The sequence below is a fragment of the Myxine glutinosa genome, chromosome 6, assembly GCF_964187855.1.
Source record: "Myxine glutinosa chromosome 6, kmMyxGlut1.1, whole genome shotgun sequence".
NCBI classification, from domain to species: domain Eukaryota; kingdom Metazoa; phylum Chordata; class Myxini; order Myxiniformes; family Myxinidae; genus Myxine; species Myxine glutinosa.
The window spans coordinates 170,373,657-170,394,019 of NC_136266.1; the positions used below are offsets into that span (position 1 = coordinate 170,373,657).

At 50.4% G+C, this 20,363-nt stretch overlaps 1 protein-coding gene across 3 annotated transcripts in view; it reads right to left on the reverse strand.

The window, feature by feature from the left end:
- Positions 1-19,925, reverse strand: part of ACKR3 (atypical chemokine receptor 3) — a 33,283-nt gene extending 13,358 nt beyond the window's left edge. The window contains exons 1-2 of one of the 3 annotated variants that reach the window (XM_068097975.2): positions 19,792-19,925; positions 19,023-19,150 (exon numbers count right to left, since the gene is read on the reverse strand). The gene's annotated coding sequence lies outside the window, so the exon portion shown is untranslated. Of the gene's footprint in view, positions 1-18,725; positions 18,774-19,022; positions 19,158-19,791 lie in introns of those variants that run through there. The other 2 variants (XM_078780879.1, XM_078780878.1) reach the window with 2 other exon arrangements.
- Between the last annotated feature and the right edge of the window lie 438 nt (positions 19,926-20,363).

Sequence of the window (20,363 nt, forward strand, 5' to 3'; positions counted from 1 at the left end):
AATCCATACATAGGATTTAACAAAGTAAAAAAATTTAAACGGAAATACACAATATTGTTGCGGATATGAGGATGGCATTTTTTTATTGTATTGTATTGGAAATTGTTGTGTAACATTGTTGGATATGGCCCCTCCTGCCTCCAGAGTTGTGTAAAGATAAAAAGGGCGTCTCGGTAGTTAATTCCATAAACACCACATTGCAGGACACGATAAAACCCTTGTTCAGTAGCTTATATCTTATTATGTGTTTTAGAGTAAGGCCTTGTCTTCCATTAGAATGACACTCCATTGCACCGAGTAAAAGAGATAGATTCCCTTCATTCCCATTCCCAAAAACCTCCATTTCCCCCTTTCGTCATTGCCAAGCCTCGATTGGCAATTACATCCCCTCCAAAGCCGCCATTGGCCACGAGGCAGGGTTGGGGAAGAAAGGCGGGTCCCCACCTCGTCAGAGAGGGGAGGAGTGAGTAAGCCCCACTCAACCAACCACAAACAAGGGGTTGGACTTCGAGAGGGTGTGGCAAGAAAGATCAAGGAGGTTCGCAAAGGTTAAGGGGCGGGGCATATATAACCCGCTGCGGGACGTTCCCCAAGCAGATGAGTTCTGAGTCTGAAAAGAGACGACCTTCAGAGAGACAAGTGCGCAAGGAGAGAAAGACGCGTCAGACGATTTGGGAGAAAGAAGGGGAGGACCCAAAAGAGCCCGAGACGTGGAGCGACAACCAGCCCCGGCCGCGTGCAGTGAGATACGCGTGCCGCCGTCGCCCTGCTCGCTCCCAGCCTGACGAGGCCCGGCTTGCTGTGCGCCCTGCCAAGCCTTCCAGCTTGTGGTCCGAGCTGAACATTCCTCCTTCCAGCCAATCCACTCTGCAATTCCCCGCGTGAGTCTGTGTCTTTGTTTGTTCTGTCCTGGGTATTAATTAAGCCTGTTAGGTAAGCTAGTCATTTGCACTGTGTCACCTGCGTCTCATGTCCCCTGTAAATAATCGTGACTGCTCTTTTTGCTTATGTGTGTAAATAATAATAAACCCCGTTACTCTTCTGTACGTCTCCTTCTTCCTCTTTGCATTCGTCGTCTTAGTCTTTTCCCGATTGAATAGCGGTGGCGCGATACGGCCAACGTTTGGGTGAATCGGGTTTAGTTGGGGAACAACTGTTCGGCCGCGGTTACCTCCGCTCGGTAAAAATAACATCTAATCCGCGGGCCGTAACAATATCATTGCAGGGGCAACCTAAAAATAAAATAATGATTTTTAAGTCTCAACTTTTCTTGGCAAGAATATAACATTTGCGAGTATGTTCTGGCAGAAGGAAAAATCACACTACAATTGGTTCAGTCTCCAGCTGAAACCACCATCGATAGCAAGGCTGTGTGCACACATTTGGTGTACAGACTGCATGGAGTGATCAGTCATGGCAGCTCATGAGACCCAGGGATCCCGATGAGATGAAACAACATCCATTGGTTTCTGAACTCCACCTCTTCTTCTTGAATACAATTGAACACTCAATCTCTTCAATTGAATTCTATTCAATTAAATTTCCATTTTAATATTTTAATATTCAATTTATTGAATAAATTTCTTTCAATTATATTATTATATATTATTATTATTATTTATATATACATATATATATATATATTTCTATTATATTATATTTAATTTATATTAATATAAATATTAATATATTTATATTATTATTTTATTACATATTATATATTATTATTATATTAATAATATATTAATATTATTATTATTAATATTATTATTATTATATTAATTAATATTAATATTATTATTAATATATTTATATTATATATTTAATATTATTATTATTTATTTTATTATTTAATTTTATATTAATTAATTAATTTATTTATATTAATTATTATTTATTTATATTTATATATTTTTATTATTATTATATTTATTAATTTTTCATTTATATATATATATATTTTTTTATTGAATTATAATTTTTCATTCAATTTAATTTTATTTTATTTTATATTAATATTTAATATTCAATTTTATTCAATTCAATTGTGTGTTGTTCAAATTCTTCAATTGAATTGTATTGGTCCCATTGTTCTTTGAACACATATCTGATTCTTCAGTAGAGTCTTCCAATGCAACGACGTGCACTCTCGATCCCTCGTCTTCTTCGCCAGGTCTTCGCCTCCACCTCTAACTCCCGCCTCATTTTTGGCACAATTTAACCTTTATAGGAACAGGGTGAGCTGGCTCAGGAAGCTCCACAACCAACCAGACAATGGAAAAGCAACAAAAAGTTATTTTCCCCTGCACACATCTTCCTGCCAGAATTATCTCGAATCCAAGCGGCGTCAACTCGAGCTGCATCAAACTTGGTTCACATTTTCAGCGTGTGCCGTTCTCATCCCGAAGTGCACATCCTGTGCAAGCTTTTTAAAAGTTTTTATTTTAATGGCATAGCCCATATGGCAAAGCCATCGAGAACAGTGTTTGTCTGTCCGTATGTATGTATGTATGTATGTATGTATGTATGTATGTATGTATGTATGTATGTATGTATGTATGTAGGCTATGTATGTATGTCCCCTCAAACGTACACCAATCAGAGCTGAGGATCTGGTCACATGACAGGGGTGATGTGATGTCATTACGGCGGTACGACGGCTGACTCCACACACCGCCATTTTGATTCCTTCGCCGTACTGGCCGGACATATCGTTGAAACTGTCATGTATCACAATCTGCATGCTCTACTGTTATGTTTTTCATTCAGTGTGAAGCACAAACACGTGAAACACATGAAGTAAAACACGTGAAATAAGGATCTTTTATAACACTCGATTGTTATTGTGGCTGTGGTTGTTGTTGTTTGTGGGTTGGTTCTGTGTAGGTTTATATATTTTTCTATTGCTTTGCAAAATATCACTGCTGTATATATAATTTTGTATGCTCGTTCCGTGTCCTTCTAAAGGGTTTCTACTGTCGTCGAATAATAAATGGTTCAGTTCAAACTGCTTTTTGGATAAACCATACATTAGCGCTTCTTCCTCTTCTTCAAACTGGCAACGAGGCTTTTCGAACTGGCAAATTAGTGAAAGAACAAAACAGTTTTTTTATGGCATAGATGTTTGGTTCATGTGTTTACAGCGTTTGTCTCTCCGTGTGTATGTATGTATGTATGTATGTATGTATGTATGCATGTATGTATGTATGTCCCTCACATATTTTCCTACATATTGGGTGAATTTTATCACCGACAATTACGCTTCTGAAAGGTAGAATGTATGCAATGCGATTTGGCTTTGCCAGTCCTGTTACTTTCAACACCCTTTAGGGAACGTTCATATATTACGTCATATACCTGGTTGGGGAAAATTATCACACTTGATGATTGGGGGGAACCGAAATAATGACAACAGGATGATGATATATGATGGGAGGGGTGGGGGGAATTACATGCCCCCCAGATCAAATATAATTATAACTTTGATGAAGAGCTCTTCAAACATTGAAGCATTTCTTAATACCGCCTCCAACCATGCTAAGCCTGGTGTTGGCTTAACGGTTAGGGTGGAGGGCTTGGGATCCTAGGGTGCTGAGTTCGAAATCCCAGTCACCTGTTGAATTAACACCAGTTGGGATTGAGTCAGCCTGTCATACCTTCCGAGGTCGGCTAAATGAGTAACAACTCACTGGGTCCTCTCTCAAGGAGGTTGGTGAAAGGATTTTCACTCTGGCCGCCATAAAATACCACACAGTGATGTGTGTCGGGATGGTGCCGAAGTCATTTTGATAGTGTTGACTAACTGACCAGCATATAGAATATACCATGCGTGTCTCAATGTAATCTCTTCACTTCCATGGTGACAGACAGCTTAGTGACTTGGAGTACTTCAAAATAATTTAATACTTATATAATTTGCTAAGTGGTATCTCCACCCAGGTCATACTATCCTCTTCAACTAAAATATCAACCAAGCCCGGCTACGCCGCTTGTTTTTACAGTGATTTAAGGCTCAGAGGAGCTTGTACATACTGTGGCGGACACGAAAGCTCACTGGCTTGAGGGCATCATGCCGCGCACCAAGTGGGCGGCGGCCACGCCCGAGGGGTAGGCGTGGCCGCGGGATATACACCGGGCGCGCAGCCCGGAGCGCTCCAGTGCTACAGTTGAGCTCTGATAATAAAGACTCTTGAACTTACTGCGTTGTCCGCTTCCTCCTTGTTATACAAGTAGCGCGCGTAGCACCGCGCTTCATTGGTGACCCTCCGACGTTCTGGTCAGCCGTCGCTGACCACCCGAACCCGCCTCAGCAATGGCAACCAACGCGGTCCAAATCAAACTCCCCGAGTTCTGGGAGGCTCAAGCCGAAGTTTGGTTCCTGCAGGCAGAAGCCCAGTTCCGACTTCGAGGCATCACGGTGGACGAGACCAGGTACTGCCACGTGGTCGCCTCCCTCGGGCCCGGCACGGCCGCCCACGTCATGTCGGTCCTGAGGAATCCACCGGCCGACGGCACGTACGAGGCGATCAAGCGTCTCCTCCTCGCCACGTTCGGCCTCACGGTGGACGCTCGGGCCGACCGCCTCCTGGACCTCCCCGAGCTCGGTGACACGTGACCGTCGGTCCGCATGGACCATATGCTGTCGTTGATGGGCGACGAAACCCCGAACGCTCTATTCCGGGCGTTATTTCGACGCCAGCTGCCGGCACGAGTCCGCCTCGCGTTGGCCGGTTCTGCGACGACGGAACCCCGAGCTCTCGCTGCCGAGGCCGACAGGTTGTTCGCGGCTTTGGACACCCAGGCGAGTTTTGGCGCGGCCGTCGCGGCTCTCGGGGCTGACCCTGATGCTGATGCACCACACCTCGTGGATCTCGAGGCTGATGTGCACTTCGTGTCCGCCGCTACACCCCACCCACCACCGCTGCCACGGAGAAAACCATGGCCTCCGCCGCCTTTGCCGCAAACCTGGTGTTTTTTCCACGCCCAGTTCAGCCACAAGGCTCGGCAATGTCGCCCGCCGTGCTCATTCGGCAGGTCAGGAAATGCCCGAGCCTGCCCTCGGTAGTGGCACTGAGCGCCGGCCATTCAAACAGCCTACTGTTCATCACGGACACCTTATCCGGGTGCCGTTACCTGTGCGACACGGGAGCGCAGGTGAGTGTCGTTCCCGCCGGTACGTCCGACAAGCAGTCCGCGGGCCGGGGCCCCGCGCTGCTTGCTGCCAATGGTACGTCCATTCGCACGTACGGAAAACGCTGCCTTTCTCTGCGGTTCGGAGGGCAGGTTTTCCGGTGGTCGTTCGTCACTGCCGACGTGCCTATGGCACTGCTTGGCGCGGACTTCCTCTGTGCCAATGGCCTGTTGGTGGACGTAAAGCACAGAAGGCTTGTCCAGGCTGAGACATTCAGCTCGCTCGCGTGCGCGCTGCCCGCCTCATTGAGCAGCTCCCGGAGCGGCTCATCGAGCGGCTCACCGAGCGGCTTGCTGAGCGGTTCGGTTCCGGCCAGGTTCATCTGTACGCTTCCGGCAGCGAACGAATTCACCTGCCTCCACGCTGGTTTCCCGGCCCTCATGCGGCCCACCTTCTCGGCGGGGGCCATCAAGCACGGGGTGGAACACCACATCCCCACCGCCAGGCCACCGGTCTACGCCTGGGCACGCCGCCTCGAGCCGACGAAGCTCGCGGTAGCTAAAGTGGAGTTCGCTACGCTGGAGTGGCTCGGCATCGTGCGGCGCTCTGAGAGTGCTTGGGCGTCGCCGCTTCACATCGTGCCAAAGCCCGGCGGGGGATGGCGACCGTGCAGGGACTACCGGCGCCTCAACGACGCCACCACCCCCGACCCCTACCCCGTCCCCCACATTCAGGACTTCACCGCCCGGTTGGCGGGCATGTCCTTCTTTCCGAAGGTGTACCTCATATGCGGCTACCATCAGGTCCCCGTCAGGCCGGAGGACATCCCGAAGACGGAGGTCATCACGCCATTCGGACTTTTCGAATTTCTTTGGATGCCCTTCGGTTTGAAGAATGCGGATCAGGCGTTCCAGCGACTAATGGACAGCGTCTTGCGCGACTTGGATTTCATCTACGTCTACCTGGACGACATCCTCGTCGCCAGCGCGTCCCGCGAAGAGCACCTACACCATCTCGCACGCTCTTCGAATGTCTGTGCCAGCATGGCCTCATCGTGAACCCCGCCAAGTGCCGGTTCGGCGTCGCCGACATCGACTTTTTGGGGCACCGCGTCACCAGGAACGGGGCCGTCCCCCTACCGGCCAAGGTGGAGGCGGTGAAGGGGTTTCCGCACCCCCGCACAATCAAGGGGCTCCAGGAGATCCTGGGCATGGTAAACTTTTTACCATCGGTTCCTGCCCCGCATCGCCCAGCTCCTGCGCCCCTTGCACGAGGCCCTCCGAGGCAAACAGGGCAAAGGTGACGTTACCTGGACCGAGCAGATGGACGCGGCGTTCACGGGCGTGAAGCTCGCCTTGGCTAACGCCACCATGCTCGCGCACCCGGCACCCGATGCACCGATCGCCCTCACCACCGATGCCTCGGACTACGCGGTGGGCGCGGTGCACGAGCAATGGGTGCGTGGTGCTTGGCAACCGCTGGCGTTCTTCAGCCGGCAGCTTCGCCCGCCCGAACGCCGTTATAGTACCTTTGACCGCGAGTTGCTCGGGCTTCACCTGGCGGTCAGGCACTTCCGCCATCTGCTCGAGGGCCATGCGTTCACGGCCTTCGTTGACCACAAGCCACTGGTCTTCGCGATGGGCAAGGTCGCCAAGCCGTGGTCGGCCCGGCAGCAGCGTCACCTCTCGGCCGTGTCCGAATATACAACGGACATCCGGCACGTCGCGGGGAATGACAACCCGGTGGCGGATTGCCCTTCCCGGTCCGTCGCCCACGCAGTCCACCTTGGCATCGACTATGCCTGGATTGCGGCGGACCAGGCCACCGACCCTGGCGTCCAGGCATTGCGGACCACCGTCACGGGCCTCCGCGTCACCGAGGTGCCGTTCGACGGCGCGGGCACGGCCCTCTTGTGCGACGTCTCCCTCGGGCGGCCTCACCCCATCGTGCCCGCGGGCTGGCAGCGCCAGGTTTTTGACGCCATCCACGGCCTGTCCCACCCGGGCACGAAGGCCTCCCAGAGGTTGGTCGCCGACAAGTTTGTCTGGCATGGCCTCCAGAAGGCCGTCCGCGGCTGGACCAGGACGTGCCTCGCATGCCAGCACGCGAAGGTGCACCGGCACACCCAGGCCCCATTGGCCCCGTTCACGGTGCCGGAACGTAGGTTCAACCACGTGCACGTGGACCTGGTGGGACCTCTGCCCCCCTCGCGGGGTTTCACCCATGTCCTGACAATGGTGGACTGCACCACCCGGTGGCCGGAGGCCGTGCCTTTGGCAGCGACGGACGTCGCGCAGGTGTTCATCGCCACCTGGGTCACCCGGTTCGGCGCCCCCTCGGACATCTTGCCCGACCACGGCCCCCAGTTCACCTCGGAGCTCTGGGGGGCGGTCGCGCGGGGGCTCGGGGTCCAGCTGCACCGAACCACGGCCTACCACCCCCAGGCCAACGGCCTGTGCGAGCGGTTCCACCGCTCGTTGAAGGCCGTGCTCCGGGCCACCCTCCGGCTGGGTCGACAGGCTCCCCTGGGTCCTGCTGGGCCTCCGGACGGCGCCCAAGGATGACCTGCGCACATCCACGGCGGAGTTGGTCTTCGGACAACCGCTGCCGGTGCCGGGCGAGTTCCTTCCCGCCCCCACGGCACCATGGTCCACGGCACAGGAGTGCTCCGCGCTGCAGGAGACAGCCCGGAGGTTCGCCCCGGTGCCGACGGCGCGCCACGGGCACCCGCCTACGCACGTCGCCCCGGAGCTTCGCACCGCGGAGTACGTCTTCATCCGGCACGACGCCCACCGGACACCACTGCGGCCCCCGTACGACGGGCCTTTCCACGTGCTGGAGACCGGGGTGAAACATTTCACCTTGGACATCGGCGGTACTCCCGACCGCGTCTCGGTGGATCGCCTCAAGCCGGCCCACCTCGACGTGGACCACCCACCGCCGGTGGCTCGGCCCCCGCGTCTGGGCCGCCCCCCTGCGGGCGGACCCCCGGCACCGCCCAGGCCCGCCGGCACGCCGCCCCCAGGTCCTGCACCCATCTTGGGTGCAGCCGGAGGCATCCCAGCTGGCATCCCTGCACCCCGGACGCCGCCGGTCGCCAGAGGGCGCTTCGGTCGGTCATCCGTTTGCCCCGCAAACTGGCCCTCCAGGTGCGTGGGAATTCTGGGGGTGGCGCGTGTGGCGGACACGAAAGCTCACTGGCTTGAGGTCATCATTCCGCGCACCAAGTGGGCGGCAACCACGCCCGAGGGGTAGGCGTGGCCGCGGGATACACACCGGGCGCGCAGCCCGGAGCGCTCCAGTGCTACAGTTGAGCTCTTATAATAAAGACTGTTGAACTTACCGCGTTGTCCGCTTCCTCCTTGTTATACAAGTAGCGCACGTAGCACCATGCCTCAATACCATATATCAAATGCAGGACAAAAAAAGAATGAGTCGACATTAGTACACAATGGAAGAACACATGTGCTGTATGGGATCCTTACACCATGAGTTCGACAGGTTCTTTGCCGAAATGCGGTTTATGAGCTTCGTCGGCCCCTGCCATTCTGCGTGAAACTTCCTGATATGCACCATCACGTGATTGACGCCTTCACTGAAATTTTTGCCCTCTCCAAGATCAGAAGCAGCAGCTCGTTGGTCTTGGTAATGCTGTCCTTCAGGTTCATTTGTTCACGATCATGGTAAAGGAAGAGCACCCTCAGGACTTCTCCACGAGATGGAAGTTTGGAAGCCTTGAAGGTCTCTTCCGTCTCTCCAAGAAGCCGTATTGCACTTGCTGCATGTGTCACTTTACTCGTCACCATTTTCACTTTAATCTGAACTTTTCTTTATCAGATATATAATACATATTGTTGCGGATATGAGGATTGCATTTTTTTGATTGTGTGTATTGTATTGTGGTAAATTGCTGTGTAACATTGTTGATTATGGCCCCTCCTGCCTCCGGAGATGTGTAAAGGTAAAACGGGCGTCCCGGTAGTTAATTCCATGAAACACCACATTGAAGGACACTATAAGACCCTTGTTCAGTAGTTTATATCCTTATTATGTGTTTTAGGGTAAGGCCTTGTCTTCCATTAACATGACACTCCATTGCACCGAGTAAAAGAGATAGATTCCCTTCATTCCCATTCCCAAAAACCTCCATTTCCCCTTTCGTAATGGCCAAGCCTCAATTTGGCAATTACATCCCCTCCAAAACCGCCATTGACCACGAGGCAGGGTTGGGGAAGAAAGGCGGGTCTCCACCTCGTCATAGAGGGGAGGAGTACGTCGGCCCCGCTCATCCAACCCAGAACGAGGGGTTTGGCTTGAGAGGGCGGAGAGAGAATGCTTGGGGGAGGTTCGCAAAGGGTGAAGGGCGGGGCCTATATAACCCGCCGCGGGACGCTCCCTAAGCAGACAAGCAGATGAGTCCAAGAGATGAGCTGAAAGGCTGAGCTGAGCTGCGTGGTGAGGTGGAAAGGAAAGAGCTGGGTCGTCAGAGCAGGGCTGAGTTGTGAGGTCCAAAAGCAGAAGATCATCCAGGGAAGCACAAAGCCTGCTATTCACCACCTTGCTCGCCAGCAGCAGCGTCTACAGCAGCAACAAGACTCGACAGCCGTTTGGGGCCTGGATGGCAGTTTGGAGCAGGGCCGCGAAGGGACGGCGGCTGCCGAACGCGCTGATTCGTGCTGCCGAACAAATTGGACTTTCCTCTCCTTCCAGCCAATTCCTATCATCATTCCCCGTGTGAGTCGTCTTTGTTTGTTCTGTCCTGGGTAGGTAATTAAGTCTGTATAAGCTAGTAATTTGCACTGTGTTACCTGTTTTTTTCATGTCCGCTGTAAATACCCGTGACTGCTCTTTTTGCTTATGTGTGTGTAAATAATAATAATAAACCCCGTTACTCTTCTGTACGTCTTCTTCTTCCTCTTTGCATTCGTTGTCTTAGTCTTTTCCATATTGAGTAGCTGTGGTGCGATACGGCCAACGTCTGGGAGAATCGGGTTTAGTCGGGAAAAAAAACTGTTCGGCCGCGGCGCCTCCGCTCGGCAAACAACATCCTTAACCGCGGACCGTAACAATTGGTGTCAGAAGTGTCGGATTCGGACCTGAAGCGTTTAACGAGCTCAAAATTACAAAGTACCGAAATTGCTTTTGTTTTATAAAACCCGAATTTTGAAATCGCGCCATGGCTGGTCAAGGCGACGGGATGCCGGTGGGAGAGATAGACGGGGTAGAATCGACCCAGGACCTCGGGGAAATGTATGTGGATGAAAGAGAGGAGGAGAACATTGCCAATGAGGTTGAGGGGGTATCAGGCGCACAAAATGGCGTTCTCGCGCATGAGGTTTCAAGCGCGCAAAATGGCGTCCTCGCGCACGTGGGTGTAGCGGCACCAAATTTTGCCGCGCCCGCGACCGTAGCAGCGCCACCGGTGGATTTGAACCTTTTTATGATGCAAATGAAGGCCCTTATGGAAAAGAATAGTGAAAAAATGGAAAACAGAATGATGGGGGCCCTTATGGGACAACTGGGGAACCGGATGGATGCTCAGAGTGAGCAAATGGGGGCAATGAGGGACGAAGCGAGGGCTGATAGTGAGCGATTGGGGGGCGAAATGGGGGGCAAAATGGGAGAAATGGGGGGAAAAATGGGAGAAATGGGGGAATGGCTAGAAGCTAAATTTGAGGGGTTAGACAACGGAATAAAAGAGGTAAAGAATGGGTTGAGGGGGTTAGAAGATAGGATGGAAGACAAATTGCGGGAGATAGGGGATCAATCCGCCCGAGAAATTAAACAAATGGGAGAGCAGATAGAGGAGGTGAAAATCGGGGTAGAAACCAAATTGGATGCTCAGAGGGATGAATTGGGACAGATGAGGGTGGCATCTACAAAAGAGAGTGAGGAGATGAAGGAGGAGATACGACGAGGTGTAAGTGAGGAGGTCTCGGGGGTACGCGAGGAGGTAAAGCGAGGTGAAAAGCGTATAGAGAAAGAGGTGAGAAATGGGACGGCAAAGTTACAAGGGGGAATAGAAGATCTGACGGAGGAGGTGGAACAGCTGACGGTGGGACAGACGGAGTTAGTGGAGCAGGTACAAAAGAACACTGCGGTACTAGGAGGGTTAAAAGCGACACAAAGAGACATCAAGGACGACTTAATAGCGACACAGAGGCAATGTCAGATGGTATGTGAGGGGCTGACAATGAGGTTGGACGAGGTGACAGAGATAATGGAGACGAAGGACCGGCAGGTGAAGACGCACATAGAAACGGTCAAGGTAGCCTTAGAGGACGAAATTGAGGAAACGCACCGGGAAATAAAAGAGGTGAAGCAAAAATTAGAGGAAGTGGAAGAAGAGGTGAGTGAAATTAAGAAGGGACGGACAGAAACTAAGAGGGAGATAAAGGAGGAAGTGATGGAATTGGTACAAGGTCTGTGCTCGAATCGTGATGATGTGCTCGCTAACCAAATAAAGAGTTTGCAGGTGGCGAAGGAGGTGCGGAGACGAGGTGCCAAGGTGAGTGGCGATATACGAGGAAATGTATATGATGTGAGGGGAGCTTCAGTCGGCTTGGGGGTTGATTTGGATCCGGGTGTTCGTGAGAGGCCGTTGGTGAAGTGTGCGACAGGTACGGTGTGCGAAGGAGGAGGTGTGCGAGAATGTCCGACTCTGGGGTGTGTGAGGAAAAAGTGCGCGCCAAGGAGTGAGTGTGCTGTCGAGAGTGAGTCGGTCGTAGCGCGCGTGCGAGGGAGCACATGGAAGCGCGTAGTGAGGAGTGTTACAGAGGGTGTAACAAGAAAGTGTACACCTGTGGTGAGTGTTACGGAGGAAGTAACGGGAGAGTGTGCGCAAGGAAGGTGTGTAACGGACAGGTGCATGAGGAAAGAGTGCGCTGTCGAGAGTAAGGGTGAGTGCGCTGTCAAGAGTGGTGGTGAAAGTAGTGAGAGTGACACGGAGCGTGAGTTGGTTGTGACAGGTGAGAGAGGATGTACACCTGGAATGGAAGGATGCACACCTGGAAGGGTAGAGCATGTGTGGGAATGCACACTGGAATTGGTCGTGAGGCACGTGGTTGGGTGTGCGAGTGAGAGCACACCTGTGATTGTCACGGAGGAGGTGACCGAGGAGGGGGCGCGAAGAGGTGTGTTGGTGAGGTGTGCGAATGACGAGTGTGTGCCAAGGTGTTCGGTGGTCAGGTGTGTGACCAAGTCTGTGAGCGAAAGAACGAGTGCAATAACGAAGTATGCGGGGTGTACGGGCGGCGTTGGAGCATCGAGCTCAGTGAGGGTGAAAGAGGTAGCGTATGCGTGTAAGCATGCAGGTGAGGCACCGACGGTAACTGGGTTAGCGGTTAGAACGACATTTAGCCGAATCGGGCCCTCGGTGCGCGTCGGGCAGCTTCGCGTGCCGCGAGGACCAGCGGGGATCTGAACCACGGCGGGTTCGAAAGGACCGCCGTACGTGATCCACGCTGGGCCGTGTTTGGAACGGCCGCGTCCGTGCTCCGCTAGGCGGAACAGGCAGCCCGATAGGAAGGGTCGTCATGGCGACCCCTTTTTGTTGAGGCGTTCCGGCAGGTCGAGATCGGGCCATGGGATGGCTCCGTGCCGAGGTGGTGCGTGGGATCTCGGCCCGGGTAAGCGTCCTTCCCTGCACCGAGTGCCGGACGCATCCAGCCGCCGGCACCAAACAACCCGCATTCATTGCTCGGCTTTACGAAGCCGGGCTGTAGACGTGAATTGGCGCACCAAGAGGCATTAGTAAGTAGACTGTAATGATGAGGATAGTGGTCTGGACCCGAAATTAGAAAAAGCAAAATTTGATGATTGGCAAAGGATTGGCCGTAATGATTGGCAGATGATGGGTAGTGATTGGAAAATTTTTGATTTGTTGGATTTGGACGAGCAAAATTTATAGTAAGAGATCCCCGATGTGGTGGGATGGCAACTTTGTCATCCCTCACAGCGGGGGCAAAGGAGCACTAGATTTATGGGGTTTGGCAGTGAAAACTAGCCCGGGTGGGTTAGGATATATCGTGTGTAGGGATCTAGAGAGATGACCTTAGGTGACGTTAAGATTAGGTAGTGACAATGACACCTGTAGTGGGGACGCAGAGAGGGTAGTGTGGATGATAATGACGTGGTATGTGCTTTGTTTAAAGGGACGACTGGGAAGCGCAAGTTTCAGAGGGGAGTAGTTAGTTAGATGATGCCTTGTGAGTGTTGGAGGTGTATTTAGAAGTGTATTGTGAAAAGTGTATGGTGAACAGGTGTGATTGCACAGGTGTGCAACTGAACAGGTGTGTGGAGCAGTGTATGAGTGAGAGAAGGTGATTGTGTATTGTGCTGACCAAATGGTCCAGGGAGAAGGAGGGTGCAGGTGGCACCAGGTATGATTGCACAGGTGTGCAACGACAGGTGTATGGAGAATGGTTGTGTGGAATACATGGAGTGTGGAATATATGGAGTATTGGAATGGATGGTCGTGGAGTGAGTATGATGGAAACTGTGGAGTGGAGTGGATGGTGCGGAGGTGTGAATGGGGGAAGGATGGACCCCCATCACGAATACCTGGGGCGGGTAGTGTAAGTGTTAGGTAGAGGGTATAGGTAAATTGTAGTTGGATATTGGCATCTGTGGTGCGGGTGAGAGAATGGTATTTGGATGGGTGCATTAGTGTTGTGGAAATGGCTGGGCGTGTAGCCTGTTAGTGTGTGTAGTTGGTTTGGGCACTCCACCACTGTGAGGATGTCGGCCAGGTGAGGCCGCAGGTGGGCTCTGGGAGCCGGTAGTAGTTGTTGTGGATGGGGCCCGAGGATCCGGAGGACGGACCCGGGTATCCCAGTGCCAGAGGGCACCGAGTGGGGTGACAGAGCCAGGAGGGGCCTTCCCCAGTTAGTTAGGTTAGGGTGAGGAGCTAGGTAAGCTCGGGTGGCAACTACAGTGGTGGAGGTGTGCAGGTGGGTAGACCTGCTGGGAGAGCTACACGTCTCAGCCCAGAAATTGTGCAAGGGCACCGGGAGATGAATCGGGGGAGTGAGACCCCAAATTGAGAAGCACCACAGTTTGGGCAATGGGAATTGGTTTTTAGAACCCACAGTGTAAGTTGGCCAATGGATTTGCAGGGAAAGCCCCGGGTAGTGTAACGTGTGTTAAAGTCATTTAGAGGATAGTTAGGATGAAGAATCTCCTTGCACCATCTACATGCACTCACCTGAGGTGACAGGTACTCCACACCATGCCATGTTTTTATTATTTTTGATGCAAATGTTTGGAATGTGAGACGCATCATGACGTGGGTGTGACATTGTGCTTGATGTTCCATCTCTTCCTCCTTATGAGGATTGATGATGAATTAATTGGTGATGGCAAATTTTGGATAGAGGGATTGTGGAGACGAATTTGGTATAAGGGAAATATGGGAAGACGTGACGATAGCGACGGATGGGTAAATGTGTAGATTTTTGTAAATATTGGGTAAGGGCAAGGGTAGTGTAGGTGACAGGGGGGGTGACGTACGGTAGGGACGAGCTTTCTCACTTCGCTCTCCGTATGCATTTCGCCTTGCATTGCCTTTGTTGATGTGTACCCTTGTGACCTTACCCCTCGCTCATCTGTCTTCCCCCCTTTTGTCTCCCACATGACCTGTGCGCCATTGGGCGCCGAGGGGAGCGTGCATGAGTCCGCCATTGTGCGCCCGGAACTCCCAGAACCAGCTGTCTGCATCGATGCACCACATTATGGACCACATGTCTGTGGCCGAGCACCACTGATGGACCCCATGGGTTGGGGCATGGCCCCTCTGCTGGAACCGGCCATGAAGGCCCAAAATCTTGCTGGCGGACCTTGGCCACAGGGCACCGATGCCCCACAGGTGAACCACACTAGTCGGCCCTTGTGGGCCATAAATAAATAAACATGGACACGTTGGGTGCATTTTATTGTAATACAAATAGGCCGCCAGCAAAGAAAGGACAACTGGAAGAAATAATAATAGCCAGCAGAGGGAGCCGAAGAGCAAGAGACTACCTGCAGGGTTAGGGGTTGTTTGGTTATTTTTATTATTGAACATTCATGAACAATGATGACTGTGCACCGATAGGTGCCTGAGGGTGTATTGGTGCGTTTTGGGTGCTTTCATGGTGCATTGATGCAGAGCAGACTGTCTCCCCCCCAGAAAGAACAATCACAGGTCCTGGGTTAGTTTTGTAAATAAAAGTAGCGTCACTGTAAATAATGCTCCCCACCGTCAGTGTATAGTTTGAAGACCAATTCCGCAATTCGGTTAACTGTGGGCGTGAGTCTGTTAGGCAGGGTGCAATGGAGCAGCGGGACATATTTATCTATGTTTTAAAACTGTCGCACTCAGGGTCAGGTTAAAAGTAGAGGGAACTACACCTACGTGTCACACTAAATTAAAGTTATAGGCCCGGGAAGTGCATAAGAGGAGGAGGGTGCAGTGTTGCGGATATGAGGATTGCATTTTTTTCATTGTGTGTATTGTATTGTGGTAAATTGCTGTGTAACATTGTTGATTATGGCCCCTCCTGCCTCCGGAGTTGTGTAAAGGTAAAAAGGGCGTCCCGGTAGTTAATTCCATGAAACACCACATTGAAGGACACTATAAGACCCTTGTTCAGTAGTTTATATCCTTATTATGTGTTTTAGGGTAAGGCCTTGTCTTCCATTAACATGACACTCCATTGCACCGAGTAAAAGAGATAGATTCCCTTCATTCCCATTCCCAAAAACCTCCATTTCCCCTTTCGTAATGGCCAAGCCTCAATTTGGCAATTACATCCCCTCCAAAGCCGCCATTGACCACGAGGCAGGGTTGGGGAAGAAAGGCGGGTCTCCACCTCGTCATAGAGGGGAGGAGTAAGTCGGCCCCGCTCATCCAACCCAGAACGAGGGGTTTGGCTTGAGAGGGTGGAGAGAGAATGCTTGGGGGAGGTTCGCAAAGGGTGAAGGGCAGGGCCTATATAACCCGCCGCGGGACGCTCCCCAAGCAGACAAGCAGATGAGTCCAAGAGATGAGCTGAAAGGCTGAGCTGAGCTGCGTGGTGAGGTGGAAAGGAAAGAGCTGGGTCGTCAGAGCAGGGCTGAGTTGTGAGGTCCAAAAGCAGAAGATCATCCAGGGAAGCACAAAGCCTGCTATTCGTCACCTTGCTCGCCAGCAGCAGCGTCTACAGCAGCAACAAGACTCGACAGCCGTTTGGGGCCTGGACGGCAGTTTGGAGCAGGGCCGCGAAGGGACGGCGGCTGCCGAACGCGCCGATTCGTGCTGCCGAACAAATTGGACTTTCCTCTCCTTCCAGCCAATTCCTATCATCATTCCCCATGTGAGTCGTCTTTGTTTGTTCTGTCCTGGGTAGGTAATTAAGTCTGTATAAGCTAGTAATTTGCACTGTGTTAGCTGTTTTTTTCATGTCCGCTGTAAATACCCGTGACTGTTCTTTTTGCCTATGTGTGTGTAAATAATAATAAACCCCGTTACTCTTCTGTACGTCTTCTTCTTCTTCCTCTTTGCATTCGTCGTCTTAGTCTTTTCCATATTGAGTAGCTGTGGCGCGATACGGCTAACGTCTGGGTGAATCGGGTTTAGTCGGGAAAAAAACTGTTCGGCCGCGGCGCCTCCGCTCGGCAAACAACATCCTTAGCCACGGACCGTAACAATATAATACATCCGCTATATAAGAGAGCCGTTGGTCTGTGTCTGTGTGTCGCCGTTTTTCTCACAGATGTAAGAGCAAGGACAAAATGTCGGGAAGACAGTCTTTCTGTTCCTCGGGCTCTGACGTCATCTCCACACGTCTCCGTCCCAACCCTGTCAGCGAGTTCCATTTTATCCGTCCTTTCTGTCAATCAAACCATGCCCAATCACGGCTCCTCGGGGGTGTGGCCTCTTGGCCTGCCCATCCTGTGCTCATCCCAAGTCGGGGTTGTCAGCGGTAGGGCTTGATGCATGACTTCCGGTTAGCTTTTAATTAGGGTGTTTAAATGCGCGATTTCAGTTAGTGTCTATGGTGTGGTGCCAAAAGGGATATAGGAATAAAGTACAGAGGTAACAACATACAGGGGATAACTAACATAATCCCGAAACTAATTAACATGACCCCACCCCTCGTGATGGGAATGAAGATACACCTTACACGACATCCCGGCTAAACAAATTCCCTACTTATTACATGGTGGTTCTTCTTCTTCGCGACAGTCGGAGCACACTAATCTATACACTCTACCGGGTCTATGGTATCACTACCCCCTACAAACGTAACAATACTTTACTCGGGGTACAAATACAAATACAACTTTGTCTGGGGGTTAACATAGGCTATGTGGCCACGGCCTCATGCGGGGATGTTGGGGTACCGGGAGAGGGGCGTAAATTATCGATGTGAATGTGTACCATGTAGCACCATCTGGTGATGGTGGCAGAGGGTATTACAATTTCCTTTTTTACTTGGGCAACACTGAGGTTAAAGCACTCTTTGTACGGGTAAATTTTTTCTCTTTCTCATCGCCCCTCCCCCAAAACGGAGGGACCTGCCAAAGCCACCCCCCCCAAAAGATGTATATGTAGTATATATTTCCCCTCCCTCTCCCCTCACCTCCCCCTCTCCTCCCCCTTCCACTCACCTCCTCACCCCTCCCTCTCCTGCTCTCCCCCCCTCTCCCTGGCAACGCCGGTTACTCCTGCTAGTATTTTATAAAGGTAAAGACACAAATAGCACAATAACCAATGCATATTGCATAACAGTATAGACAGTGAATACATGTGACAAATGAGGGGGCAATCTTACTTATGCTATTTTGAAAAAAATTGCAAAGTGAAAAATCGCTGCCTTTGTTGACAATATAGTCGAACAGAATGTACTTATGTGATAAAACTGCCTGCACCCAAAGGAGACTGTGTATTAAACGGAATTCCAAGATTTAAATGTGTCATAAGAGTCATAAATAGCTCTTTTCTTCTCGGAAAACTGACGATCGGTAAACAGCAAAACTTTATCACATAAAGTTTGAATGATACTGATCCGCTCCATGGGGAAAAACTTCAAATGGTTTGTTCAAGTATTAATCATTGTTTAAACTGAAAAATATTCCTGCTATGGCGTTGATAAGATAAAAATTAACGATTTTTCAGACGAAAATTGATGATTTTAGAAGTTTGACCTTGAGTTGACCTTTGACCTTTTGACTTTGGTAAAATTTAATGACGATTGGTTTAGAATTGCGACCTGTAGGCGAGTGACAAACAGACAGATCGTGGTGAAAACACAACCTCCATCCACCTTCGGTGGCAAAGGTAACAACGCGGAAATCAGGAAAATGACCAAATATCAAGATCTAAAGAATGAAGTGAAAAAAAATCTTGGAAGCTGAATAGCGCGGAAATTGTACCAGGGATAATTGGAGCAATGGAAATGATAGAGAATAATCTCACAAAGATCGATCCAAGGGAAAAATACCAGAAACGAACTACAATTGGAACTTGGAAGTTGTCTGGGGCTCATGCAGTGACAATCCTCAATGGAGTCCTCGGAACAAAACCGAGAACAAGAAAACTTCACAGCTTAGTACATGAATCACGATCTCTTACCAAAACGGAGGTGCATACTTCGAACCCAGGGAGGATTCATTCCACCTTCTGAAACCCAAATTATGGAGATAACAATCAACGACACACACACACACACACATACACACACACACACACACACACACACACACACACACACACACACACACACACACACACACTGCGCAAGTCTCAACGGCACAACCCTCCCGTATATATATATATATATATATATATATATATATATATATATATATCTATATATATACGGGGAAATATTATTTTTCTGTGGTTAAACAAAACTTTTCAAAAACTTACCTTTATTTTCAGATGGCTGATGATGTTTTCTTCTTTGGTGATCAAATTTAAAATTGCTTTGGAGTTCCAACACCCACGACTATCCACGTTATGTACAACCAAGGGTTCCAATCTCATTCTGTGGCAAGCTGCAGATGGGTGATGGAAAAGAGGGTAAAAACAAATTTGGCAAGGAAAAAAACAGGAAATGTTGTGGTGGGGTGGGAGTGCGGGGAGGAGGGGGAGGAGGGGGGGGGGTGGAAATCAATGGGTTTGTCTAAGGAGTGCGAGTTTTGCAGGAATGGACGATGATGAAAATGAGGCAGATTGTAGAAGGTCAAATAATCATATTAAAAGATACGTTTAAGGTATTTTCAAAGGAAAATAATCAAAGATTGAAGATATGAATTTAAATGATATAATTTGAAAGTTTAAAATGATTCAAAAAGGTACATCACAGTATATCGTTCATAACCTACTAAGGATACAATAGTTGTAGTGATATTAAAAAGAGTGCTGAAACGAGTACAGATACATTCAAAGTACACCGCCACCATGCCAAATAAATAAACAAGAAGACGTCATGCAGAGCACGATACTCGCAAAATCCGCCCCCCAACCCCCAAAGAAAAAAAAAATTCCATTGATACAGCAAATTGTCCATTTCATCAAGATTAAAATTGACAATCTTTATCAAAACTCGATCAAAACTTTATCAAAAATCAATTAAAGCGTTCAGAATCATTGGAATCTCCCGCGATGACGCTATCTCCGAGGGCCTTTCACTTACTCAACGCAGGCAGGTTGGTGGTCTTTCCGTCTTCTACCGACTCCTCTCCGGCCTTGCTCCCCCAGCTCTCTCTGGGCTCTGTCCCCCAAATATTCCTACAGGTCGCACAAGATCTGCCTGAAACCCTCTTATGGTTAAACTGCCAAAATCAAGACTCTCTGCTCACCTTCACTCTTTCATTCCTCTTTTCTCCCGCCTCTGGAACAAACTCCCTCACTCTCTTCAATCCCACTCCTCCCTCCAGGTCTTTCTAACGGCTGTTCACCGCCATCTCCCCATCCAAAACGCCATCTCCCCCTTATCTTCCCCCATCCAAAACCTTGATCTTTTCTACCCCCGCTAATTTCACCCCAAATCCACTTTTTTGAGGTGCCGACTTCTTTCCTGGAAGTCCTTGGTGTCCTTGCGTTTTATACCTATCCTGCCTCCCCCCAGGCCCTCTCCCTCCCACACATCTCCCGATGTCCCTGCTCTCAAATGTTGTGTTTGTGTGCTTCCTCCCTTTCTCTCCCCATCTTGTCGACCGCTCCCCTTTTTATATACTTTGTTTGCTTGTTTGTTTGATTTGTTTG